Genomic DNA, 25,847 nt, shown 5'->3' with positions numbered 1-25,847 from the left:
GACGGCTGGGACGGGATATAACCATTGCAAGTCTTCTTCCAGAGGAGGAGGTGAGGGGGGGGGGGACGAGGGAGCCTCCGGGATCCCGTGAGACAACCCCAGGATGGGTGGCAGGGATACAGACCGGCATAGGAGATTTCACAGGCCATGAGACCCAAGTACGCGAGGTGGTAACCCAAGTATGCGGGGAGGTGACCCAAGTACACCTGAATGTGACCAAGCTGCAGTCCACAGCGGAGATAGTCCAGTCCGAGGTGGGAGGGCTACGCTCCATGGTTGGGGGGCTAACCAGGCGAGTATCTCAATAAGAGGCAGAACTCGAACAAATGCGCACTGGGAGGGTAAGGGGGAGTGGACAAGGGGCCTCTTATGGAGCCACCGCCCTTCCCCGTGCGTGCTATCTATGCGACCAATGGGGGCATCTCGTGAGAAACTATCGCCAGATCACCCGCGCGAGAGAAGCACCAGGGTTAAACACCAAGGCCTCCCTAAAGAGGGGACCACAGAGGGGTGCAATCGACGTGGTCCCAACACAAAAAAAACTGTCGTGATAATGGTGAGCGAGTGACCCCCACGCAGATGCCGACAACACCCCAGAATGCGGCAACTGCGAGTGACTGGCTGTGGGAGCTGGTGGCAGGAATAATGGGGGCCACGTCGCTCGTGGAAGGGCAGGTGAACAGGTGGCGTACCCGGATTCTGCTGGACACAGGGGGCGGTAACGTCACTCGTGAGTGCAACACACTGCAGCGTGGTCGGGGTTGACGTGAGCCGCCTACAGGCCCCGGATCGTGCACTGTACACTGCAAGTGGGATGGGACTGCTGGGGAGGGTCACCCTTAAGGGTCGCCTCGGACACCAGGTGTGTAACCAGGAGTTATACGTGTCGAGCGTGTTATGCCACGAGTGTATTGCTGGTACCGACCTCCTGGAAAAGTTTGGGCTCAGCGTGCAGCCCCGCCGGCGATGTGCCACCGTGGAGGGCAGCGGGGAGCAGATTCCTTTCTTGGGACAAGAGCCGGGTTGCCCTCGCTTCGAGCCCGTGGCCGCTATCCTGGCGTCGGCCGTCACCGTCGGCATTGGTGTTCCACTGGGTTTTCCGTTTTTCTCCCAAACCTAAACTCTAAATATATTTGGAGGTGGTCAAACAGTCCAATGCAGGACCCTCCTGAAACATAATCTTTAACTGCTAAATAAGAAATTAAATTGGAAAACCCTCAAACACAGTACACTATTTTTATTTTACCAGGTGAGGCCATCTGAGCTGCATAGCTCTTTTTCAGAATCGACCTGGACACAAATGATAGCTCAACTTAGTGGGTTAAAATATGGAAAGGTATTGCAGCAAAATTCTCAAAATGCATGTTTCTAAATGTGGAGAAAAATCAATGCCACTACATGGAGAGAGAGAAAAAAAAATGTAAACTGCAATTATAAATGCGTCAGGGTTGGAATCGAACTCACGCACGCAGAGTACGCTCACGGAGTACACTCACACAAATGAGTACACTCGCTCACTCGGATTATTTTTTCTCCGGGTCCTTCGATTTTCCCCTCCACATTTAGTAACATGCATTTAGATTATTTGGCTGCTACAATCTTCCACGTGAAAAGCCATTTTGTTGAGCTATCATCTATGGCCAGGTGGCTTCTGACAAAATATCTATCAGCTTTGTGAGCATTGGTTGGTAATATAAAAATAGTTTACACCATTGGAATCTCATTTGCCATTAAAAAATATAAAAAAAATTTTACCCTTTTATCTGGCAACAAAACTGACACCTTTTTTTACGAGGAGTCACGTTTGTATAGACCACAATAACTGCAGTCATAATGCAAACAAAAACATAACTCTGATAATGTATGCACTGTCCTTGAAGTTGATTGGTCCACACCCGAGACAGCTTTCCTTAGAGCCTAGTCTCACATGGTGTTGGACCAGATGACGCCAAAAGGCGCACAACTCAAAGACAATGCACCATCAGAGAGAGAGACGAGGCTCTAAGGAAAGCTGTCTCGGGTGTGGACCAATCAATTTCAAGGACAGTGCATACATTATCAGAGTTATGTTTTTTTTCATTATGACTGCAGGTATTGTGGTCTATGCAAACATGACTCCTCGTAAAGAAGGTGTCAGTTTTGTTGCCAGATAGAAGTGTAAAAAACAATTATCATTAAAATAGTTGTTCATCGGTCTAAAGGGTGCATCAGCAAAACCAACTCGGCAGAACGCTCCTGAATTAGAGTGCTGAGACTCATTGTGGTCATGTACTCGAGTGTGCACCATGGTGGCTGGGAGATGTTAACTGCCTCTCCTGGAATACAGGAGGTGGTGGGTTCGATCGCGACCCCTCCTGTATATTTGGAGTTTGCGTGTCTCTCTCTCTCTCCCCGTGGTCGCGTGGATTTTCCTCCGGATCCTCAGGGTTTTCCCCTCCACGTTTAGAGTCAACATCACCACGCGTTTAGAGTATTTGACCGACAGACATTTCCACACGTTGATAAGCCACTTTGTTGTGGGCTGGTCGCTTCTGAAAACAAGAGCGGTATAGCAGCTGAAGTGGGCTTGGCCTGGTAAGAGCAAAAAAACTGTAGAAATATTTAAAAGAAAAAAAAATTCAAAGTAGTGAGCCAGATGAAGACAAATTAAACTTCAGCAGAGAATTAAAGCAAATGCAATCAGGCGAGGGCAGGAGACAAGGCACCCTCATGGCTAGGCCCCGCGTTGTAATGTTCCAACCTGGACATCGATTCCATACTCGCTGCTACTCAATTGATATCCCTACAAGAGAGAGAGGAGCGAGGCTCTACCTGGGTAAACAACAACCACGATGTGAACTTCTCACCTCGGATCTCAATGAGCGCGCGCGTGGATCGGTAGCTTCCTGGTGTCTCGTGACGTCACATGACAGCAGGTAACATGACGTGACTGGCGGGGTACACCTCCCCCTCACGCCGATGAGGTAATGCAGTGGTGACGTCAGAGAGCGGGGTTAGAGTTTAAATTTATTAAGATTCCATTGATCTTTTTTTTTTGATTGCTTAGATTGCTTAAATATAAATGAGCTCTCTCTAGTCGTCTAGCCGAGCCTAAACACAAACCTGACAGTGGAACACCAATGGCGCTGACCGAGACAGCCAACAACTATCCGGCCGCACAATATCTAGCGAAGATGACAGCGACGACGATACGAGCCCACTCCCAGAACCGGCAGTGCTCAGCTTCCGCTCTCAGCTGCTTTTATTGTACCCAGCGTGGCCTGGCTCCGCCCTGGTCGCGCCTTTCTTCTCGAACCCTCTAGCAGATTCCAGGGGCTTCCACATAGGGTCTTCCATGACTCTTGCCCCAGTTCCTCCGCCCTGCCGACACACTCGTGTACATGCTCACCGGCATGTGTACTGTTTGTCCACCGCAGTTGCAACTGCAACCGGTGGACAGGCAAAGCAACCCCGAGGAACACCACCAACACGAAAAAACAATTTACCCCAAAAAAGAAAACCTTGGTTGCAACACTTCCTGCGACCATACAGCACAACCGCAGTGTCTCTTGCGAACCATAACCACGTAGTGCCACTCCGGCGCCCCCGCGGTGTTGTATGTGTTGTGTTATGAAATTTTGATAAAAATAATAAAAATTAATAATTTTCCAAAAAATGCGCAAATCGCATCAATTATGTTAATGTGTGTATTAACATGCATAAATTATGATAATGTATGTAATTATATGCATAAATTATGATAATCTCGGAGATACTCGTAGTAATTTATGCAGATGCTTGCGATTATGTTACTGTGTGCAGTTATGATAATTAGGCTTAGTTTCGTTTATCCAGAGTTATATCAATCAGGATAACACGATTATCATCGATTAAACATTTACTGATTATCTTAGTGTGTTTGTTATTTTAGGTCTTCAGTTTCAGATCTCATCACAGGATACAGTTATCAAGAATAAGACAGTTTTGCATGGACTTGGATAGAAGCACTCAGACAGTTGGTGTTAAGCAATTTTAATTATAAACAAGCACATGACACTCTCTTATGCGAAAGCAGGTATACGTCAATAAATTCATGTAACTCGATTATGCAATTAACGAAAATGAATGACTAAAAATACTTCTTCATTGGCGAAATTATGCAGTTAACGAAAATGAATGACTAAAAATACTTCTTCATTGGCGAAATTATGCAGTTAACGAAAATGAATGACTAAAACATTTATTATTCATGTAACTCGACGGCAGCAACTGCTTTGCACGATCAGTTGATATTGAACGCACCACCTCGAAATGGCAACCCTTTTTGGAACGCAAAGATAAAACATTTTTTAAAAGTCTTATTCGTGTGCGTGCTGTGTGTGCGTTGTCCCCTCGTAATATTAATTGTGTCGTTAGCTTGTGTGGTGTAGGAGGATACAAACAGCGGCCAGAAGTTTTCTCTGGGTTGGGCGTGGCCGCCGCGAGCCTCTCTTACGTGTCTCTGCTTGTGACGTCCGAGTCGTGCTGCTCTTGCGCTCTCTCTCTCTCTACTGCTAGATGACGAGTTGGCACGACGCTCGGTGACGGCCGAGTCGTGTTGCTCTTGCGCTCTCTCTCTCTCCACTGCTGGATGACGAGTTGGCACAACGCTCGGTGACGCCCGGTGACGTCCGAGTCGTGTTGCTCTTGCGCTCTCTCTCTCTCCACTGCTGGATGACGAGTTGGCACGACGCTCGGTGACGCCCGGTGACGTCCGAGTCGTGCTGCTCTTGCGCTCTCTCCCTCTACTGCTAGATGACGAGTTGGCACGACGCTCGGTGACGCCCGGTGACGTCCGAGTTGTGCTGCTCTTGCGCTCTTTCTCTCCACTGCTGGATGACGAGTTGGCACGACGCTCGGTGATGCCCGGTGACGTCTTGTCTGTTTACACTGGTCTTTGGTAGGTGTGCCCTCAAACACACGGCGCATTCGATGGTGCTGTCCTCTTCCTCACAGCCGTTTGACCAGGCTTTCTCCACTGCTTCGCGCTCTCTGCTTTGCACACTTGGTCGACGCTTGGCGATCTCCGCCCTTTTACAGGTTGACTAGCTGTACTACCCGGCTTCGCCCGGGACTTGTATCCACCACGACCGGCCGCCTTTGTCTCCCCAGTGGCGATGTTAATACGCCACACCAGTTACTCGTTTTGAGGCAGAGTCCCTCCCTCACCACTCTGCCTCCCTCACCACTCTCCCTCCCTCACCACTCTCCCTCCCTCACCACTTTCCCTCCCTCACCATTCTCCCTCCCTCTCCACTCACGCCCGGCCGCCTTTGTCTCCCCAGTGGCGATGTTAATACGCCACACCAGTTAATCGTTTGAGGCTGAGTCGACCTAGGGGAGGTTCAAATAATCGTCACCGGTGGTGGCCGTGAGCGGGAATCGAACTCGGTTCGCCGGGTTTGTAGCGCAGCGTAGCGTTAACCACTACACCCACCGCTCCTCACACACCACACACGCACAGACACACACACAGACACACACACAGACACGCAGACACACACAGACAGACACACACACAGACAGCACGCTAACCACTACACTACCGCTCCCCACACACCACACACGCACACACACAGACACACACACAGACACACACACACAGACAGCACGCTAACCACTACACTACCGTTCCCCCTACACAACACACGCGCGTGCGTCCATAGGTACACATGCACGCGCTTGCTGCAGACACACACGACTGTGAGGGTGCGTACGGCAGTAAACGACTGAAATATTAAAGCGGAAATGCTGCGCGAGGAACGCCTTAGAGCTGCAACACATTTGTGTAATGCGAGCGTAAACACACAAACACATACAAAGACATACACACACATACATGCACACACATACACACAAACACATACACACACATACATACACAGAGACATACACATACACACAAACACACACATACATACACACAAACACACATACATACACACAAACACATACACAATACACACACATACATGCAGACACAGACAGACACATAACACACATACATACACACACATACATACACAGAAAAACACACACACATAGATACAAACACACATACATACACACAAACACATACACACACGTACATACACACATACATACAGACACGCAGACATACACATGAACACATAAAAAAACGGACATACATACACACACACATAAACACACACACATACATACACACATACATAGAGACACACAGACATACACATAAACACATACACATAGACATGACCCGGCTTCGGCCGGGACTTGGATCCACCACGCCCGGCCGCCTTTGTCTCCCCAGTGGCGATGTGAAAACGCCACACCAGTTACTCGTTTTGAGGCTGAGTCCCTCCCTCGCCACTCTCCCTCCCTCGCCACTCTCCCTCCCTGACGACTCTGTAGAGGACGTGAAACTTTTATGAATTTACCTTAGATTCGCGTGGTGGGTGTCAAGGCCTAGCACCGTGCAGAGCCTCCCGCCTCGCCTGATTTTCCCACCCGGCTGACGCTGGGTACGGGTGCCGGTCCCCCCCCCCCCCCCACCCCTAGCGCTCGAACAATACTGAGTAATGGCTATTATTTAATTAATTACGGAGCCTATGAAAGTGGCGAAGGCGTGGCTAGCCGTTGGCAGGGGCAACCGCCGTCCAATGAAACTGCAGCCCTTGGCGAAGGCGTCGCTAGCCGTTGCCAGGTCCAATGAAAGCGGCGAAGGCGTCGCTAGCCGTTGGCAGGGGCAACCGGCGTCCAATGAAAGTGCGTATGGTCCGGAGACACACAGACACACAGACAGACAGATTCACGATTTTATATATATAGATTGCTTGTCGTCACTCGTCACTCTCTCTGCTCCGTGCTTCCCTTGTTCGTGCAGCTACCAGCTTCACTCGCACTTAACTTCGTTCTGCGAGAAGCGACACCGGATATCGGCATCGGTGTTTCGTGTCCTCACGACGCTCCGCCAGCCGGAGCACGGCTGAAACCCAGCCCCGACCCAGGTTGAACTCAGACTTCTGCGACTCGAACGACGACTCCTCGTTCCATCACTTCTCGAGGCACAACCGCCCCAGCTCTCTTGCGAGCCCCCGTCGCAACGCTGCGTCGCAAGCCGAGTTGCGAGACTGAGCGTGACTTGGACAGATTGCTCTCAGGCGGTCACTCTCTGACCCCTCGTCGTCCCATCTCTCCTCGAGGCACGATCTGCCCCAACTCTCTTGCGAGCCCCGTCGCAACGCCGCGTCGCACGCCGAGTTGCGAGACTGAGCACGACTCAACCCAGACTGCTTGTTCGCTGTGTCTGTGCCTAACTCAAAACGTGACTCCCTTCTCTCTGCATTCCTTGCGAGCGGGCAACAAAAAAGACACAAACAGAGCGAGAAGAAGCAGACACCCCCGCGATCCCTCCTCGCGACCTTTCCTAACCCTCCAAGCATTCATGGGCCATCTGTTTGTGCTGCGGGGAGACAAAGGTGGCCGTGCTTAACTCAAACACGCGAGCACCCTCTGCTCTCTCCGCGTCTCTTGCGAGAGAAAACAAACAATGTCAGCACAAACCCCCCCCCCCCCCGTGACCTTTTTGCTCCCTCCTTGCTTGTCAGACCCCGCTGGAAGACAAAGGTGGCTGAGGAGATGTTTGCAATACATTTATGTGGTCCTGTGTGTTACATTTATTCTTGAATTATATTTTATGAGTTCCTTCGGTCTCAGTATCGGGGTTATCATTCGTCTATGTTTAATGAATATTCGTAATGACCCTCGTCACATTATTATTTTGGGGCTTCGCCAAGTTTAGTTCTCCAGAGATTGGTGTTTTATTCTGAGTTATATTTTAATGTCCTGAGGTTAAGCGTAACTATGTTTCCACTTAAGCTTTCTGGAATTCGTACTCTTTAGTTTTTAGGAATGTCGTGTAGGTAGGAAACATATACTAATAATAAAAAAATTATTGTTTGTTGGTTAATTATCTTTGTTAAGTTTCTACTTTTCGGTAAGGAAAACGTTAAGAAAACGCGAGTTGCAACCGTTATTTACTCTGCACCTTATCTGTACATCTCCAGATGTCTTGGGAGGCTAGTCCATACATCTTTTGTCCATCTGGATGTCTATGACCTTTCTGTGACCGAATTCTCAACATTTTAACCGCCCTCCATGTTTCATGGATTCCTGGTGTGCTTGTGAGGAGAAGTGAGTTGTTTTCATTGTTTAATTAAAAAAAAAAGATATATAGATAAAATAAAATATAATAAAAAAAACTGTTTTTTTTTTAATTGTTCTTAATAAAAAAAAAGGGTATAGACACAACAGCGGACCGCCAACAAAAAGCACAACCCGCGGCAACCTCCCCACAAACCGCCAACACGAAGCGCAACTGCGGCATGGGCAAGAACCCCATCAGGGACCGCATAACCGTGACGCCCCCCCCACCCCCCACGAGAGCCGATAACACAGGCCAAACAATATACACAACCCCCCCGAATCTCACCTTACAAGGGAGAGTCGGCCTTTACCAGAACATAGCTCACGTGAGCCGGTCCTCGACACTGGTCACCCCCGCCTTGGCAGGGTTTTGCATTCCTTGGGATTCCGAGGAATGGGAACAAAAAAACAATGGCCTAAGGGCACGGCCCGTCCCTGAAATCCGCAGTAGCATCAAATCAGATCCAGCCCCTGACACTTTGCACACGGCAGTCACGGAAAGCAACATGGAGCTTGGGAAGATGTTGCCGGCAGGTTGGAGTGCTACGGTGGCGCTGCCGGCACCCTGCTGACACCCCGGCCAAGCCTCCACTTTGGGCCAATGCTGGCGGGCCTCGTGGCCCTGAATTTCCCAGGCCACCTTCAAGGACGTGATCCCCCAAGCCTTCCGATCCCCGACTCCCGCGCCAGCAGCCTTTCCACCGCCAAGGAGTCGATCGCCATCTCACCCGTCTGGGGGTACGCTGTCTGCCCCAGCACCAGCAGCGCCTCCCGGAAAGTGAAGGGTGTCTCGGCTTCCCCTCGCTTCCACTGGAGAAATCTCGTGCGGGCATCGCACGGGAGGCCAAAAATATCCCCTTGCAGCGCCATTAACTCTGCCGCCCCTCCAGCGCTGTCCCGCGCTTTTCGCAAAATAGCTCCCGCCAGCCATGCCAAGCCCTCCACGGGCAAAATGGCACCCACCACATGCGCGGTCTCCGGCCCAGGCTCCTCTGCTCTCTCACAGAGACGAGGATCGCTGTCAGGGTCCCTTCGTGACTCCTTTACACGCCGCTGGCTGTGGAGCGACTCCCACACTTCCCCGCGCTCCCCTCAACACGGTGATCCTCGGCCATGCCGCGTGCTCAGCGCATGACCGCAAAGGATCGGGCTCCTCTCTCGCCAATTTTACGCCACTCTCCCGCCGATCCGCAGCCGCTCTCTCTCCGCCAATGGGCTTCGTAACCAGTTCCCGTGGCTGCCGGAGAGATGAATGTTTCGCCATTCCCATCCTCCGATGACACTATAGGTGTATTTTCTTCACCCCACTCCTAACACCAGTTGTAGTGTCATCGTTGCGGGAGACAAGGTTTCTAAGGGGGCACCTTTATTAATACCTTCACAGGTTTGCCATCGCACTCCCTCGTCGTCAAACCTAGCATAAACACAACCCTGACCGTGTAACACCAATGGCGCTGACCGAGACAGCCAACAACTATCCAGCGAAGCCGGCATTGACAAAGGCAGCGAAGATGACAGCCACGAGGAGATGAGCCCACTCCCAAAACTGACAGCCCTGAGCTCCCACTCTCAGCTGCTTTTATGCTACCCAGTGTGGCCTGGCTCCGCCCTGGCCGCGCCTCCCTTCTCGAACCCACTAGCAGGTTCCAGGAGCTTCCAGATGGGGTCTTCCGTGACCCTTGCCCCAGTTCTTCTTCCCTGCCGACACACCGGTGTATATGCTCACTGGCGTGTGTACTATTTGTCGACCGCAGTTGCCGTTGCTGGACAACAATCGGCGTTATAACACTACACTAGTACAGCACACCGGTGTGTTGGAGAACAAATCGCGTAGTGGCGGGTTTCACTAAACATTTAAATTAATGCGATCTAATTATGGGGAATTAAGCTCCACATTAATGCAAATATTATCATAATATAGTGAATGCTTGGGTGCTTATTGGCTCTTACTCCTGGTTAGATATCTACCCAACCCATATGTCCACAAATACTGGCTGCTCTTACTCTGCAGGTTGAACCTAGGAATTGAGTGTGCAACTTCACGTTATTTTAATTAAAGGCATGTGACAAAGGTGAATCTATTGGAGCTTCATTGTCTCAAGCTTACACATCTACCGGGTCTCCATTTGACTTTGTATTGTTTAAGAAGTCCAGCCACACCTCCACTCCCACAAACTACTGGGAGTTGCCTCTCTCTGCCTCACAGTCAGAATTCTCCTCCTGCTACACGTTGCCTCCATCGGTGTGAAGGTCCGATTTTGTAGTTGAATCTTCATTTTCACATTTTACCATCACTTCGTCGCTCTTCACTGCCGCATCTTCACATTTCACCTATGCCTCTTCAAATTTCACCTTGATACATTTTAAAGTGTCCAAGCTGGGATTTTCTTGTAGTTCTTATCATTAAGGATGGGCGGCTGGCAGCACTTTTGACTTTCACAAGCCTCTGCTCCTTGGGGATCTTCTGATGCCTGTGTAATGGGTTCATATTAGGCGCACACACTTCTTGGGAGACAACACTCATTTCTTAATGAACACAACAGTGACTCAACAGTTACTCTTACTTTACACATAGGGTGTGACCACCGACCTACCCTAGCTAACACACACTTCTCTCTTAGCTACTCTAGCGTGACCCAGCCAGGTGGCTGCTGGCGGTCCGCTCACTGTAGGTCTTCTCTTCTTGGCATCTTCACGAGGCGTCTTCATTCTCAGCACGGGCAGCCTCGAACCCCCTGAGGAGGCTGCTTATATGGGCCTCGGCGTGCCCGGCCTAACCCCGGCCACGCCACCCTTCGAGCACCCTCTCGAAGCCCCCCTGCTGTCCACGTGCCCCCCGAGGTCCCCCTTGGCCCCCAGCCCCCCACGCGGATTCGGTCACGTGTCCAGCACCGGCCCTGACGTCATTCCCGCCTCCAGCCGAGATGACGTCATGTGTGTGTGTAGACCCACGTGATAGTAACGCAGTGACGTCACACGTGTGCGTCTGTACACAGCAGCGACACCACAATCATTACACCTGTGTTCTCTGCTGATTTTTAAGAGCAGGTGAACCTGAAAATTCCTTCCCACACACACTGCACATGAAGGGTTTCTCCGTGTGTTCTCTGGTGGATCTGAAGAACTGATGACCGTGCAAATGTCTTTTCACAGACAGTACTTTCTTTGGTGTTATTTTAGTCTGTGACAAAGGTGCATTTATTGGAGCTTCATTGTCTCAAGCTTACACATCTACCGGGTCTGCATTTGACTTTGTATTGTCTAAGAAGTCCACCCACACCTCCACTTTCACAAACTCCTGGGAGTTGCCTCGCTCTGCCTCACAGTCAGAATTCTCCTCCTGCTTCACGTTGTCTCCATCGATGTGAAGGTCCGATTTTGGAGTTGAATCTTCATATTCACATTTTACCATCGCTTCTTCGCTCTTCACCATCACTTCTTCACATTTCACCTCTTCAAAATCCACCTTGATACATTTCATTGCGTCCAAGCTGGAATTAAATTCAGGTTCTTTTTTCAGCAGGGATGAGCTCATTGCAGCACTTGGACTTGCACAAGCCGATTTCAGACTCCGCTCCTTGGGGATCTTCTGATGCCTGTGTGTTCTGTGGTGTCTTTGAAGATGTGATGACCATGCAAATGCCTTCCCACACACAGTGCACTTAAAGGGTTTCTCCCCTGTGTGCATTCTCTGGTGTCTTTTAAGATTTGATGACTCTGTAAATGCCTTCTCACGCATAGTGCACTTGAAGGGTTTCTCTCCGGTGTGTATTTTCTGGAGGTCGTGAAGATTTGATAATGTTGCAAATGCGCTTCCACACACAGTACACATGAAGGGGTTCTCCCCTGTATGCGTTCTCTGGTGTGTTTTTAGATGTGATGACTCTGTAACTGCCTTCTCACACACAGTGCATTTGAAGGGTTTCTCCCCTGTGTGTGTTCCCTGGTGGCTCTGAAGATTTGATGACTGTGCAAATGCCTTCTCACACATAGTGCACTTGAAGGGTTTCTCTCCTGTGTGCGTTCTCTGGTGACTCTGAAGATTTGATGACTTTGCAAATGCCTTCTCACACATAGTGCACTTGAAAGGGTTCTCTCCTGTGTGCGTTCTCTGGTGTTTTTTAAGATGCGATGATCGTGTATATGCCTTTTCACACACAGTGCACTTGAAGGGTTTCTCTCCTGTGTGCGTTCTCTGGTGACTCTGAAGATTTGATGACTTTGCAAATGCCTTCTCACACATAGTGCACTTGAATGGTTTCTCTCCAGTGTGTGTTCTCTGGTGTTTTTTAAGATGTGATGACTCTGTAAATGCCTTCTCACACATAGTGCACTTGAAGGGTTTCTCTCCTGTGTGCGTTCTCTGGTGACTCTGAAGATTTGATGACTTTGCAAATGCCTTTTCACACATAGTGCACTTGAAGGGTTTCTCTCCTGTGTGCGTTCTCTGGTGTTTTTTAAGATGCGATTATCGTGCAAATGCCTTCTCACACACAGTGCACTTGAAGGGTTTCTCTCCTGTGTGCGTTCTCTGGTGATAGTGAAGAGTTGATGACTCTGTAAATGCCTTCTCACACGTAGTGCACTTGAAGGGTTTCTCTCCTGTGTGCGTTCTCTGGTGGTAGTGAAGAGTTGATGACTCTGTAAATGCCTTCTCACACATAGTGCACTTGAAGGGTTTCTCTCCGGTGTGTATTCTCTGGTGTCTTTGAAGATTTGATGACTTTGCAAATGCCTTCTCACACATAGTGCACTTGAAGGGTTTCTCTCCTGTGTGTGTTCTCTGGTGATCGTGAAGAGTTGATGACTCTGTAAATGCCTTCTCACACATAGTGCACCTGAAGGGTTTCTGTCCTGTGTGTGTTCTTTCGTGGTCGTGAAGATGTGATGACCGTGCAAATACCTTCCCACACACACTGCACTTGAAGGGTTTATCTCCTGTGTGTGTTCTCTGGTGTTTTTTAAGATGTGATGACTCTGTAAATGCCTTCTCACACATAGTGCACTTGAAGGGTTTCTCTCCTGTGTGCGTTCTCTGGTGACTCTGAAGATGTGATGACTTTGCAAATGCCTTCTCACACACAGTGCACTTGAATGGTTTCTCTCCAGTGTGTGTTCTCTGGTGTTTTTTAAGATGTGATGACTCTGTAAATGCCTTCTCACACATAGTGCACTTGAAGGGTTTCTCTCCTGTGTGCATTCTCTGGTGACTCTGAAGATTTGATGACTTTGCAAATGCCTTTTCACACATAGTGCACTTGAAGGGTTTCTCTCCTGTGTGCGTTCTCTGGTGTTTTTTAAGATGCGATGATCGTGCAAATGCCTTCTCACACACAGTGCACTTGAAGGGTTTCTCTCCTGTGTGCGTTCTCTGGTGGTAGTGAAGAGTTGATGACTCTGTAAATGCCTTCTCACACGTAGTGCACTTGAAGGGTTTCTCTCCGGTGTGTATTCTCTGGTGACTTTGAAGATTTGATGACTTTGCAAATGCCTTATCACACATAGTGCACTTGAAGGGGTTCTCTCCTGTGTGTGTTCTCTGGTGGTCGTGAAGAGTTGATGACTCTGTAAATGCCTTCTCACACATAGTGCACTTGAAGGGTTTCTCTCCTGTGTGTGTTCTTTCGTGGTCGTGAAGATGTGATGACCGTGCAAATACCTTCCCACACACACTGCACTTGAAGGGTTTATCTCCTGTGTGTATTCTCTGATGGGTCTGAAGATTTGAAAACGTTGCAAATGCCTTCTCACACACAGTGCACTTGAAGGGTTTATCTTCTGTGTGTGTTCTCTGGTGGTGCTTAACATTTGATAACGTTGCAAATGCCTTCTCACACACACTGCACTTGAAGGGTTTCTCTCCTGTGTGCATTCTCTGGTGTGTTTTCAGATTTGATAACGTTGAAAATGCCTTCTCACACACAGTGCACTTAAAGGGGTTCTCTCCTGTGTGTGTTCTCTGGTGTTTCTTAAGATCTTTTGACTTTGCAAATGCCTTTTCACACACAAAGCACTTGAAGGGTTTCTCTCCCGTGTGTGTTCTTTGGTGTGTTTGAAGATATGATGACTTTGCAAATGCTTTATCGCACAAAAGGCACCTGAAGGGTTTCTCTCCCCTGTGTGTTTTCTGGTGTCGTTTCAGAGGAGATGAACCTGAAAATACCTTTACACACAAACTGCACTTGAAAGGTTTCTCTTCCGTGTGTGTTCTCTGGTGGATCTGAAGAGTTGATGACTGTGCATATGCCTTGTTACACACAGTGCACTTGAATGGTTTCTCTCCTGTGTGAGTTCTCTGGTGCTGTGTCAAACTTCCAGTATGATCCGTGCTGTCTGCATACTGGTCGCATTGTTTCCTTCTTGTACCGAGCTGCGCCGAGTCCCTTTGCTCCATCAGACCAATTCTGCAGAGGAAGAGTCAGAGGAAGCGTCAGCTGCAGACAGAAAAACATATCCACACCATCTACGTCAATATCAAGGCACAGAGTAATGCATATACACAGTCACACATGACATACACATCTATACTTATTCATATTTTCATGATATAGTGAAAATAATTCGCCAATTCATCACGCGGGCTGTTAAGGCACACAATGAGAGGGCCAATGGTCATAAATATGCCTGGATGCTCTAGTATCTTCAAAATGAATGTTTACCCAAAACTCCACGCACACAATTTCGGCTGTCTAGCTATGAAAGGAATATTTAAGAAAAATCCAGCTATAATAACAAAGTGTGTTGAAAATAATACTATTTGTATTATGCAGAAATTCATAAATTAATGTTCAGATGTGCTTAAATGCTCGGATGAATAGATCTAACTTCAGCTGCATAGTGAGAGAGAAAAGTATTTGATCCCCTGCTGATTTTGTACGTTTGCCCACTGACAAAGAAATGAGCAGTCTATAATTTTAATGGTAGGTTTATTTGAACTCTGAGAGACAGAATAACAAAATCCAGAAAAATGTATGTAAATTTTTTTATAAATTGATTTGCATTCTAATGAGGGAAATAAGTATTTGACCCCTCTGCAAAACATGGCTTAGAACTTGGTGGCAAAACCCTTGTTGGAAAGCACAGAGGTTAGACGTTTCTTGTAGTTAGCTACCAGGTTTGCACACATCTCAGGAGGGATTTTGTCCCACTCCTCTTTGCAGATCTTCTCTAAGTCATTAAGGTTTCGAGGCTGACGTTTGGCAACTCGAACCTTCAGCTCCCTCCACAGATTTTCTAAGGGATTAAGGTCTGGAGACTGGCTAGGGCACTCCAGGACCTTAATATGCTTCTTCTTGAGCCACTCCTTTGTTGCCTTGGCTGTGTGTTTTGGGTCATTGTCATGCTGGAATACCCATCCACGACCCATTTTCAATGCCCTGGCTGAGGGAAGGAGGTTCTCACCCTAGATTTGACGGTACATGCGGTGAAGTTGTCTTGTCCCCTGAGCAGAAAAACACCCCCAAAGCATAATGTTTCCACCTCCATGTTTGACCGTGGGGATGGTGTTCTTGGGGTCATAGGCAGCATTCCTCCTCCTGAGTTGATGCCAAAGAGCTCCATTTTGGTCTCATCTGACCACAACACTTTCACCCAGTTGTCCTCTGAATCATTCAGATGTTCATTGGCAAACTTCAGACGGGCATGTATATGTGCTTTCTTGAGCAGGGGGACCTTGCAGGCGCTGCAGGATTTCAGTCCTTCACGGCGTAGTGTGTTACCAACTGTTTTCTTGGTGATTATGGTCCCAGCTGCCTTGAGATCATTGACAAGATCCTCCCGTGGAGTTCTGGGCTGATTCCTCACCGTTCTCATGATGATTGCAACTCCACGAGGTGAGAACTTGCATGGAGCCCCAGGCTGAGGGAGATTGACAGTTATTTTGTGTTTCTTCCATTTGCGAATAATCGCACCAACTGGTGTCACCTTGATAATTGGTTGTTTACCCTTCTATCTGGCAACAAAACGGACACCTTTTTACAAGGAGTCATGTTTGCATAGACCGCAATACCTGCAGTCATAATACAAACAAAAATCATAACTCTGATAATGTGCACTGTCCTTGAAGTTGATTGGTCCACACTGGAGACAACTTTCCTTAGAGCCTAGTCTCACATGGGTTGGACCAGAAGACGCCAAAAGGCGCACAACTCAAAGACAATGCACCATCAGAGTATGAGAGGTCGGGGCAAGTCTTTTGTTTGTATTATGACTGCAGGTATTGCGGTCTATGCAAACATGACTCCTTGTAAAAAGGTGTCAGTTTTGTTGCCAGATAGAAGGGTAAACAACCAATTATCATATTTTTACTGGCAAATGAGGTTCCCATAGTGTAGATGCTTGCCCCGAGCTCTCATACTCTGATGGTGCATTGTCTTTGAGTTGTGCGCCTTTTGGCGTCATCTGGTCCAACCCATGTGAGACTAGGCTCTAAGGAAAGCTGTCTCGGGTGTGGACCAATCAACTTCAAGGACAGTGCACATTATCAGAGTTATGTCTTTTGTTTGTTTTATGACTGCAGGTATTGCGGTCTATGCAAACATGACTCCTTGTAAAAAGGTGTCAGTTTTGTTGCCAGATAGAAGGGTAAACAACCAATTATCATATTTTTACTGGCAAATGAGGTTCCCATAGTGTTGTCACCTTCTCACCAAGCTGCTTGGCAATGGTTTTGTAGCCCATTCCAGCCTTGTGTAAGTCTACAATCTTGTCCCTGACATCCTTGGAGAGCTCTTTGGTCTTGGCCATGGTGGAGAGTTTGGAATCTGATTGATTGCTTCTGGCTCCCAGGTGTCTTTTATACAGGTGTAGGGGTGTTACGGAGGGGCTGTTATACAATGGGATCAGATGGGAAAGAAACACAGTGGGCGTGGCTATGTCGGTGCACGGGAAGGTGCTCCCAGCGACGTCCGCATCGGGCAGCCTGGGGGGCTGACTCGGAGCGGAGGGTTAAGGTATAAAAGGGGATGAGCCGGAGGGCTCAGGGAGAGATGTTGAAGCTAACAAGTGAAGACCGAAGATCGTCATAGATAGAGCCCTGGACTCCCCTGGATCGCCGCCCTTATCAGGGCCGAACAGGATCGAGCCAGTGGCGTGGTCCCGAGAGCCAGAGCCGGTGCTCTTGTAAGAGCTGGTCTGGGACTCCGGGTACCGTGAGCCCGACTTACCAGTGTCGGGCAAGCTAGCCTCCCCTAGCCCGTTAGTGGAGGACCCAGGGGTAGGCTAGGCGTAGCTAGAGAGTGTATCCCCAGTTAGACGGGTGAGGGGGCCGATACCCCCTCCAGTGTTGTATGTCAGTGCTGTACTGTACCGACACGGAATAAATACGTGTGCCTCCAACCCCGGTGTCAAGGTCTCCTGGAACACTATTACATCTGGTGTTAGAAGTGATCATCCACGAACATGGACACGCGACGGACAGCTCGTGCCAGGGTACCGGGGGCGGAGGACAACGCTGCAGAGGTTGAGCCCGAGATGGCTGAAGGCGACGCCGAGCATCCGGGGCCGGATACGTCCACACCGCAGCGTCTGGATGGAGGGGAGCCGTCAGCAGATGGACTGCGGCAGGCTCACGCGAGACTGGCGAAGCTGCTCTACGCTGCTGCCACCACGCTCGACCAAATTACGCGGTTGGGGGCTGGTGGACCGCCACGGAGCGACAACAGCCAACGACCAGCACGGGTTCCCGCCATTTCGACGGAGCCGGAGTTTGATTCTCCCGCCATCGCCGCAGCAGCTGCAGAGGGCGTGGCCGGGCTGAGCCTCGCGTCCGACGTCGGCCGTACAGTGGCTGCAACGTCATCGACAGCGGCCAGCGCGTCACCAGTGGTGCGACCGGCGATGCCACTCGTCGTTCACGCCGAAGCCGAAGCCGAGACGAGTGACGGGAGCGACCTTCCACTGCGGCCGCTGCATTACACCAACGTCTACCTCCCCTCAAAGAGTTTGTGGGCGAGGATGGAGACTGGGGCGGCTTCCAGCGGCGCTTCCTCGCACACCAGGAGATGGCGCAGTGGACCGATGCCGAAGCTCTCCGCGCGCTACCGGCGCTGCTCGACAGCGATGCCCTCGCCACTCTCACCTCGGCGCCGAAAGACAAGCGCGCCACGCTGCAGATGGCACTTCAGTTGCTGGCTGCAGTCTACGGACCACCGTCTGACTGCAGACAGCTATTTTACGATCGTCAGCGGGGTGCAAAGGAGTCGCCCCTGGCGTATCGCACGAGTCTCCTGGCGCTTGCAAGAACGGCTTTCCCGCGAATGGACGACGAAGGAGTGGACGCCATGGTCACCGAAAAGACCCTCTTGCTGGCTGACGAATTGGACATCGTCGTCGTGGCGCAGGACGACGCTGAGATGTCTTCCCTCCGGGCCGCACAACACCTCCACGCCAACCTACTATCGCAGCGACGAAAGGCCAGCAAGGCGGCGACCGGCCGTGCTGTGGCTGCAGCCACCCTCCCGGCGGAGGAAATCTGCGCCATCGACCGTCAGCTGGAGTGGAGAGCGGGAGTACGGCCGGCTCGGGACGAACCGAGCCGCCTCGACCAGCAATCGTCATCGGCAGCGCTCCCGCGCTGCTACAAGTGCGGCCTCCGGGGTCATGTCGCCTCGGGATGCCGCTCTCCTCGGCAGCGCGGGGCGACGCATCGACAGGACGCCGCGCCTCCTCCCAAGCTCCAACATAACCCGGCGAGTCGCGGCACCCCTCATGTTTGGCCCACGCACACACCCGTCACACACTCACGCACCGCAACGAACGGGGGGCCGAGATTGCACACCGTCGCGCCAACACGTACCACTGTGGGGACTAATATCCAACCCAGCCAGTGGTCCGTGTTGGCCCATCGCATTGTGGCCGCGTCGTCGGGGTCGTCAGCCGTTGTGGGGCACATTGATGGGGTTGAGGTGCGCATCCTGGTCGATACGGGAGCATCGGCGACCATTATTTCGGAATTGATTTACAACATTCTTCCCGTTCAAAGCTGTCCTTTGCTGCCCGTTGATGTTCCGTTCTATGCTGCTAACGGGGGCTCACTGGGCATCATTGGACAAATTCGAGCGCAAATTTGTATCGGAGATATCAAATTATCGGGCCCAATTTTTGTCTCCTCCTCGCTGGCGGTTCCGTGCCTGCTGGGGACGGACTTCCTGGGCAAAATGCCGATACGTATCTTAATCGACCAGGGCTGTATTGAGCTCCCGTCGGGCCGACGTATGGCATTTCTACCGTCTCCCTCTGCGGGTCGGACGGCGTTCGCAACGGTACCGGCGCTCGTTGACAGAACGGTACGCGTACCGCCGGGGGCCCAGATGCTGGTGCCTCTTAAATTACGTCGGCCTTTCGCTAAAGGGATTGGGGACCAGGGGGTTCTGCTGGGGCCATCTAGGGTCGGGGTTAGCGGACCTCATTTAATTCCGGCCCAGACCATCGCTAAAGGGGACGGGGACCCTTTCATCGCGGTCCTCAATGTGGGGCCGCGGACGGTGGTGGTTCCACAGGGGACCGTGCTTGCTCACGCAACGCCGGTGCCCTGTGAGGAGCCCGTCGTAAATCACGTGAGCGCTGCCCATCTGCCGCGACCACATACGGACAGTGATGAGGGGTGGCTCGAGGCGCTTTGTGCGGGATCGACGGACCTGTCGGACTTAAGAGCGTCAAAAGCTTAAGACATTGCTGCGTGAATTTTCCGACGTTTTCAGTCGGAACAAATACGATCTGGGCTGTACTCATCTGCTGCGTCACCATATTGATACGGGTGACAGCGCGCCAATTCGCCAGAATCCTTTTCGGTTAAGTCCCGCCGAAAAGGACCATGTCAAATCGGCCGTTGATGACATGTTAGCCGCCGACATCATTTCTCCTTCTACCAGCCCTTGGGGAGCGCAGATTGTCTTAGTTAAAAAACATGACGGCTCGTTGCGATTTTGCGTCGATTTTCGTCGCCTCAACAAAATTTTGGTTGCCGACGCATACCCGCTCCCACGGATGGACGAATCGCTTGATGCCTTGGCGGAGGCGCAATTCTTCTCCACATTGGATTTGCTTTCGGGATTCTGGCAGCTTCCTCTGGACGATGATTCGAAACCCAAAACTGCATTCCGTACACCGCACGGCCTGTTCCAATTCAACAGGTTGCCGATGGGACTCCACTCAGCGCCGGCAACTTTCCAGCGATTAATGGAATTGGTTTTGGCTGGGTTACAATGGGACTCGTGCTTGATTTATTTGGATGACGTTATCGTCTTTAGCAAAACATTCGACGAACATCTCCAGAGGTTGCGGGCGGTTTTCCTCAAAATGCGGGCTGCTAATTTGAAATTTAAACCCCAAAAATGTCATTTGTTACGCGAATCCGTGCGTTATTTGGGACATATCGTCAGACGCTCAGGTATTGCTACCGATCCCACCAAAACGCAGTGTGTCAGCTCCTGGCCGACTCCCACCTCTGTGGGAGAGGTCAGGAGTTTCGTTGGTTTCGCGTCGTATTACCGACGGTTTGTCGCGGATTTTGCAACGATCGCAAAGCCCCTACACGCTTTGACATCAAAGGGGGTCCGGTTCCACTGGGGCCAGGAGGAGGAAGCTGCCTTCCGATCCCTCCGGGACGCGTTGGTTAAGGCTCCTCCCTTGGTTTACCCTGATTTTTCCACACCCTTTTTGCTCGACACGGACGCGAGCAACACGGGTATTGGGGGCGTGCTTTCGCAGGTGGTTGACGGCGTGGAACGGGTAGTCGCGTACGGTAGTCGGGTGTTGTCTCCAGCGGAGCAAAGGTATTGTGTCACCCGTCGGGAACTGTTGGCAATTGTTAACTTCATCCAACAGTATCGCCCATATCTGTACGGTCGGCATTTCACCGTCCGCACAGATCATGCGGCACTACAGTACGCCCTGCGAGTTCAACAACCATCAGGACAATTGTCTCGATGGTTGGAGATTCTCCAGGACTTCGATTTCGAAACTACATACCGTAAGGGCGTTCGCCACACAAATGCGGACGCTCTGTCACGGATGCCAACCACCTCCGAATGCGCATGCCTCCTGGGGTCGGGACGTTGCAGGCCTCCGAGTGAAATGTCCGTTCCGGTCTTGGCGGCCGCCGCTGACGCAACGTCGATGACGGATTCAATTGCACAAGAGGGAAAAGATTCCCTCTTGGGGTTGACTGTTGCTGAATGGGGGCGCCTCCAGATGGAGAATACCTCCCTCCTCGCGTTGCGTCGTCGCGTCAGAAGTGCTGGGCGGGGGAGGGCTGATGTCGACTCATGGGAGATGGTCCAGGGTCTGTTAATGCATTGGGACGGGAGATCCCATCAACACAGGCTGGTGGTCCTTTCTGGGTTGCGGGGTAAGGTGGTGTGGGCCGCTCATGAGCGCCTCCTCCACCTGGGGACTCAAAAAACCCTCGCCATGCTCCAGCTAGATTTTTTTTGGCCGGGCATGACAAGGGATGTCGGGGATCTGTTGGGATCATGTCCTCGGTGTGCGCAACGTAAACCACCAGCAAGGGAGTCTAACCCGCCTTTGCAATCCATCAAGGTTTCCAGGGTCAACGAGCTTGTCGCGCTTGATATTCTGGGCCCATTCCCCGCTACCCCCAGGGGCAATAGATACCTATTGACCGGGGTGGAATATTTTACGCGCTGGCCTATGGCCTGGCCCCTTGCCAACCAGTCGGCAGCAGCCATCGCGGAGGCCTTTGTCCAGGGATACGTCCTGGACAAAGGTGCTCCGGAGCGGCTGCTGACCGACCAGGGCAAAATTTTTTCTGGTAAACTTCTCCAAGAAGTCTGTGAGCTCCTGGGCACAAAAAAATTCGTACCCCCCCATATCATCCGCAAACTGACGGGATGGTCGAGCGTCTGCATCGAACCATCACGTCGATGCTGTCCCAACAGGTCTCGGACTCACAGACCGATTGGGACCTTCAAATTCAAGGGGTCTTGGCAGCATATAGAATGGCTCCCCATGCGGCAATGGGATTTTCACCCTTCTTCTTGATGTACGGCCGCGAACCTGACCCGCCTGTTCAGACCCAGCTGCAGATCTCCGCGCCGTGGGGTAAAACTAAATTGGCCGACCACGTTAAATTCAATATTGCTAAATTAACAGAGGCACGGGAGGCTGCGGCTCAGGCTGGGTCGGGCGCACGTACTGCAGTGGAAACCGGGTGACAAGGCATGGTTACACTGTCCACAGGTACCGCTTGCAACCTCCTCTAAACTGGTGCGGCCGTGGCGGGGCCCTGTGGAGGTGGTTCAGGTTTTGCGGCCTCAGTGTGTATGCATCAAATGGGGGAAGCGGCGGTGGTTTGTGCACCCCTCCAGATTGAAACCGTTCGTTGCGGTCCGAGTTCCCACTTCACACACGCGTGGCCAGACATGTGGGGGGTCAACCGACTCACAGGGTCCGTCTCCGCTGCTCTCACCTAACGTGCTGCCGGCTGTCCCGCCCCCAGGTGCACCGGGAGTGACGGGCTCACGCCCGACAACCCCTCCTGGGGATGCCGAGGGTCACGCGGCAACGGAAAGTGACTCACTCGGACACGGACGGTTGCCACCCAACAGTCCGCCATCCGGGGCTGCCCCGTGTGACGGGCCTGCTGCAAGAACACGCGCGAAAATGCGCAGACTTTTGTGATGCCGGAGGATTGTACATATGTTGTGTTCACTGTGTGTTGTGTGTGTGGTGTGGTTTCCTGCAAATTGGATTGTATATATGTTGTGTTCATTGTGTGTTGTGTGTGTGGTGTGGTTTCCTGCAAATCGTATATGGGGTGCTCTTACGGAATTCGTATTTATTCGGGGGGGGGGGTGCGTCGGGTTATTTCTCTTCTTGCTGTTGTGGTTCTTGTTGGTGTTCTTGTTGTTGTTATTGTTGAAAAAATTGTGAGGCACACGCAAGTTCAAGGGGTAAATACACTTTTATTGTTGGTTGTTGCAGCCGGGACGGCTGCGAGCTGTACAGGGGGGGGTGATGTAGGGGTGTTACGGAGGAGCTGTTATACAATGGGATCAGATGGGAAAGAAACACAGTGGGCGTGGCTATATCGGTGCACGGGAAGGTGCTCCCAGCGACGTCCGCATCGGGCAGCCTGGGGGGCTGACTCGGAGCGGGGGTTTTGGTATAAAAGGGGATGAGCCGGAGGGCTCAGGGAGAGATGTAGAAGCTAACCAGTGAAGACCGAAGATCGTCATAGATAGAGCCCTGGACTCCCCTGGATCGCCGCCCTTATCAGGGCCGAACAGGATCGAGCCAGTGGCGTGGTCCCGAGAGCCAGAGCCGGTGCTCTTGTAAGAGCTGGTCTGGGACTCCGGGTACCGTGTGCCCGTCTTACCAGTGTCGGGCAAGCTAGCCTCCCCTAGCCCGTTAGTGGAGGACCCAGGGGTAGGCTAGGCGTAGCTAGAGAGTGTATCCCCAGTTAGACGGGTGAGGGGGCCGATACCCCCTCCAGTGTTGTATGTCAGTGCTGTACTGTACCGACACGGAATATATACGTGTGCCTCCAACCCCGGTGTCAAGGTCTCCTGGAACACTATTACACAGGTAACAAGCTGAGATTAGGAGCACTCCCTTTAAGAGTGTGCTCCTAATCTCAGCTCGTTAACTGTATAAAAAACACCTGGGAGCCAGAAATCTTTCTGATTGAGAGGGGGGTCAAATACTTATTTCCCTCATTAAAATGCAAATCAATTTATACAAATTTTGACATACGTTTTTCTAGATTTTGTTGTTATTCTGTCTCTCACTGTTCAAATAAACCTACTCTTAAAACTATAGACTGATGATTTCTTTGTCAGTGGGCAAACGTACAAAATCAGCAGGGGATCAAATACTTTTTTCCCTCACTGTACATGACATCATAACAACAGTCAGGACCACTGAATGGGTTCCGCAGGATTGGAAGGATGCCCTGGTGGTTCCCCTCTTTAAGAAGGGGGTCCGCACAGACTGTAACAACTACAGGGGCATCTCACTCCTCAGTGTGCCAGGGAAGGTCCTGGCAAGGATTATTCAACATCGCCTTGCTAGGCACGCCGAGGAGAGGCTTGCAGAGCACCAATGCGGTTTCAGGAAAGGGCGGTCCTGCACAGATGCCATATTTTCTGTCAGTCTGCTACAGCAGAGGTGTAGGTAATTCCAACAAGACCTACATCTCTGCTTTATTGACCTGGTCAAGGCCTATGATACCATCAGTAGGCCTGGGCTCTGGGTTGTTTTTCGTGATTTCGGAGTCCCTGACCCTCTGCTCACGATCATTAAGGACCTTCATGATGGTGAGCGGGCCCGGGTAAAACTAGAAGAATCACAGCTGTGTTCGTTAGTTTCTGAAAACGCTTGTCCTGGTGAGGGTCGTGGTGGCAGCATGCTGAGTAGGGTGGTCCAGGTCTTCCTTTCCCTGGTGACAGACTCTAGCTCATCCTGGGGAATTCCAAAGTGTTCCCAGGCCAGCCCAGCGACATAGTCTTGGGCAAGCCCCGGGGTCTTCGCCCAGTGGGACATGTCTGGTAGAGTTCCAGGGGGAGTCTATTGGGGGGCATTCTTATATTCTATATTGATATCACCCATAGAGCCAGGCCCAGGGGTTGTGTTCACAAAACAAGCGCCTCGTGGCTGTGTGACCCACGCAACTCAGTCAGGCCAACTCGAATTGGCCAAGTGGTGCCATCCTGTGTGTCGAACATCCACAGGATGAAGGGTGAGGGACGGGTGCGATGCCAGTATGGCAGGGAGAGGGATGGTCTCAGATGGACTAGACATTGGCGATAGACACTCAAAGCTTTGTTCGGAGCAAAAGTCCAGGCACCTTCCACACAGTGTTACAGTCTAATGAAATAATGCTGCTCAACTAATTTTAAATGAGACTTTGGCTGCCAAACCAGAGCTGGTCGTGAACACATTAACCAGGTATGGGAGCTCCTCCACCACTTGTAGAGTTGAGCAGGTGCAGTGTTGTACGACATGAAATTCCCAGGCAGGTCATTTATTTTTGTGGAACATTTGCAAAGCCCCATTTCATGATGGAATTATCAAGGCACAGAACAAGATTCCCTAATTCCATCTCACTGAGTAGCGATCTTTTAACTATAACCAGGCATTGATTAGCGTATCATTGTAACCGCAACAAATGCAATGGTTTGTATATGACTTTTGGGAGCTTCTCAAACTACATAGTTATTGAATATGCTATGTAATGTAATGCATGGGGCCAGAGTGAATTTCTGTCACAAGCCATGTTGAACAGGAAATGGCTCGGAATCCTGGTCACGCAGCGTTAGACCATCTTGCCCAAAATCAAACAAATCCTCAAATGTGAGCAGAGGCATAGATATGAATACAAATAACAACCCAAATCCCCAAGCCTCTTAATAGTACTATAGGCCTTAATTTAATTAAGAATGCAGAGATTTAGTTTATGTTGAAAATTCGTAAGCCTCTGCTGTAGTCAATAGACAGAAAATACAGCAGCCCCTAGGTTACCATGGATGTTACATTCTTGGAAATTGCCACTCGAAAGCTAAAAGCGCGACATTCAATACTTAAGCCTTACCTAAGTAATGGCGTTAAGTAAACGTCAACTAAATTTTACAATTGAATTAAGTATTGTACTGTATTCCAAATAAATGATACAATTGAAATAA

The 25,847-nt window shown here is 50.7% G+C and overlaps 1 pseudogene; it reads right to left on the bottom strand.

The window, feature by feature from the left end:
• Window positions 1–6,555: 6,555 nt before the first annotated feature.
• Window positions 6,556–25,847, bottom strand: part of LOC133361592 (zinc finger protein 271-like) — a 45,978-nt pseudogene continuing 26,686 nt past the window's right edge.

This window comes from Lethenteron reissneri, unplaced genomic scaffold (genome assembly GCF_015708825.2).
Source record: "Lethenteron reissneri isolate LAM-NWPU_2019-01 unplaced genomic scaffold, ASM1570882v1 scaffold_115, whole genome shotgun sequence".
NCBI classification, from domain to species: domain Eukaryota; kingdom Metazoa; phylum Chordata; class Hyperoartia; order Petromyzontiformes; family Petromyzontidae; genus Lethenteron; species Lethenteron reissneri.
The sequence above is the reverse complement of the archived record's forward strand: the minus strand, read 5'-3'. Positions and strand labels throughout refer to the sequence as shown.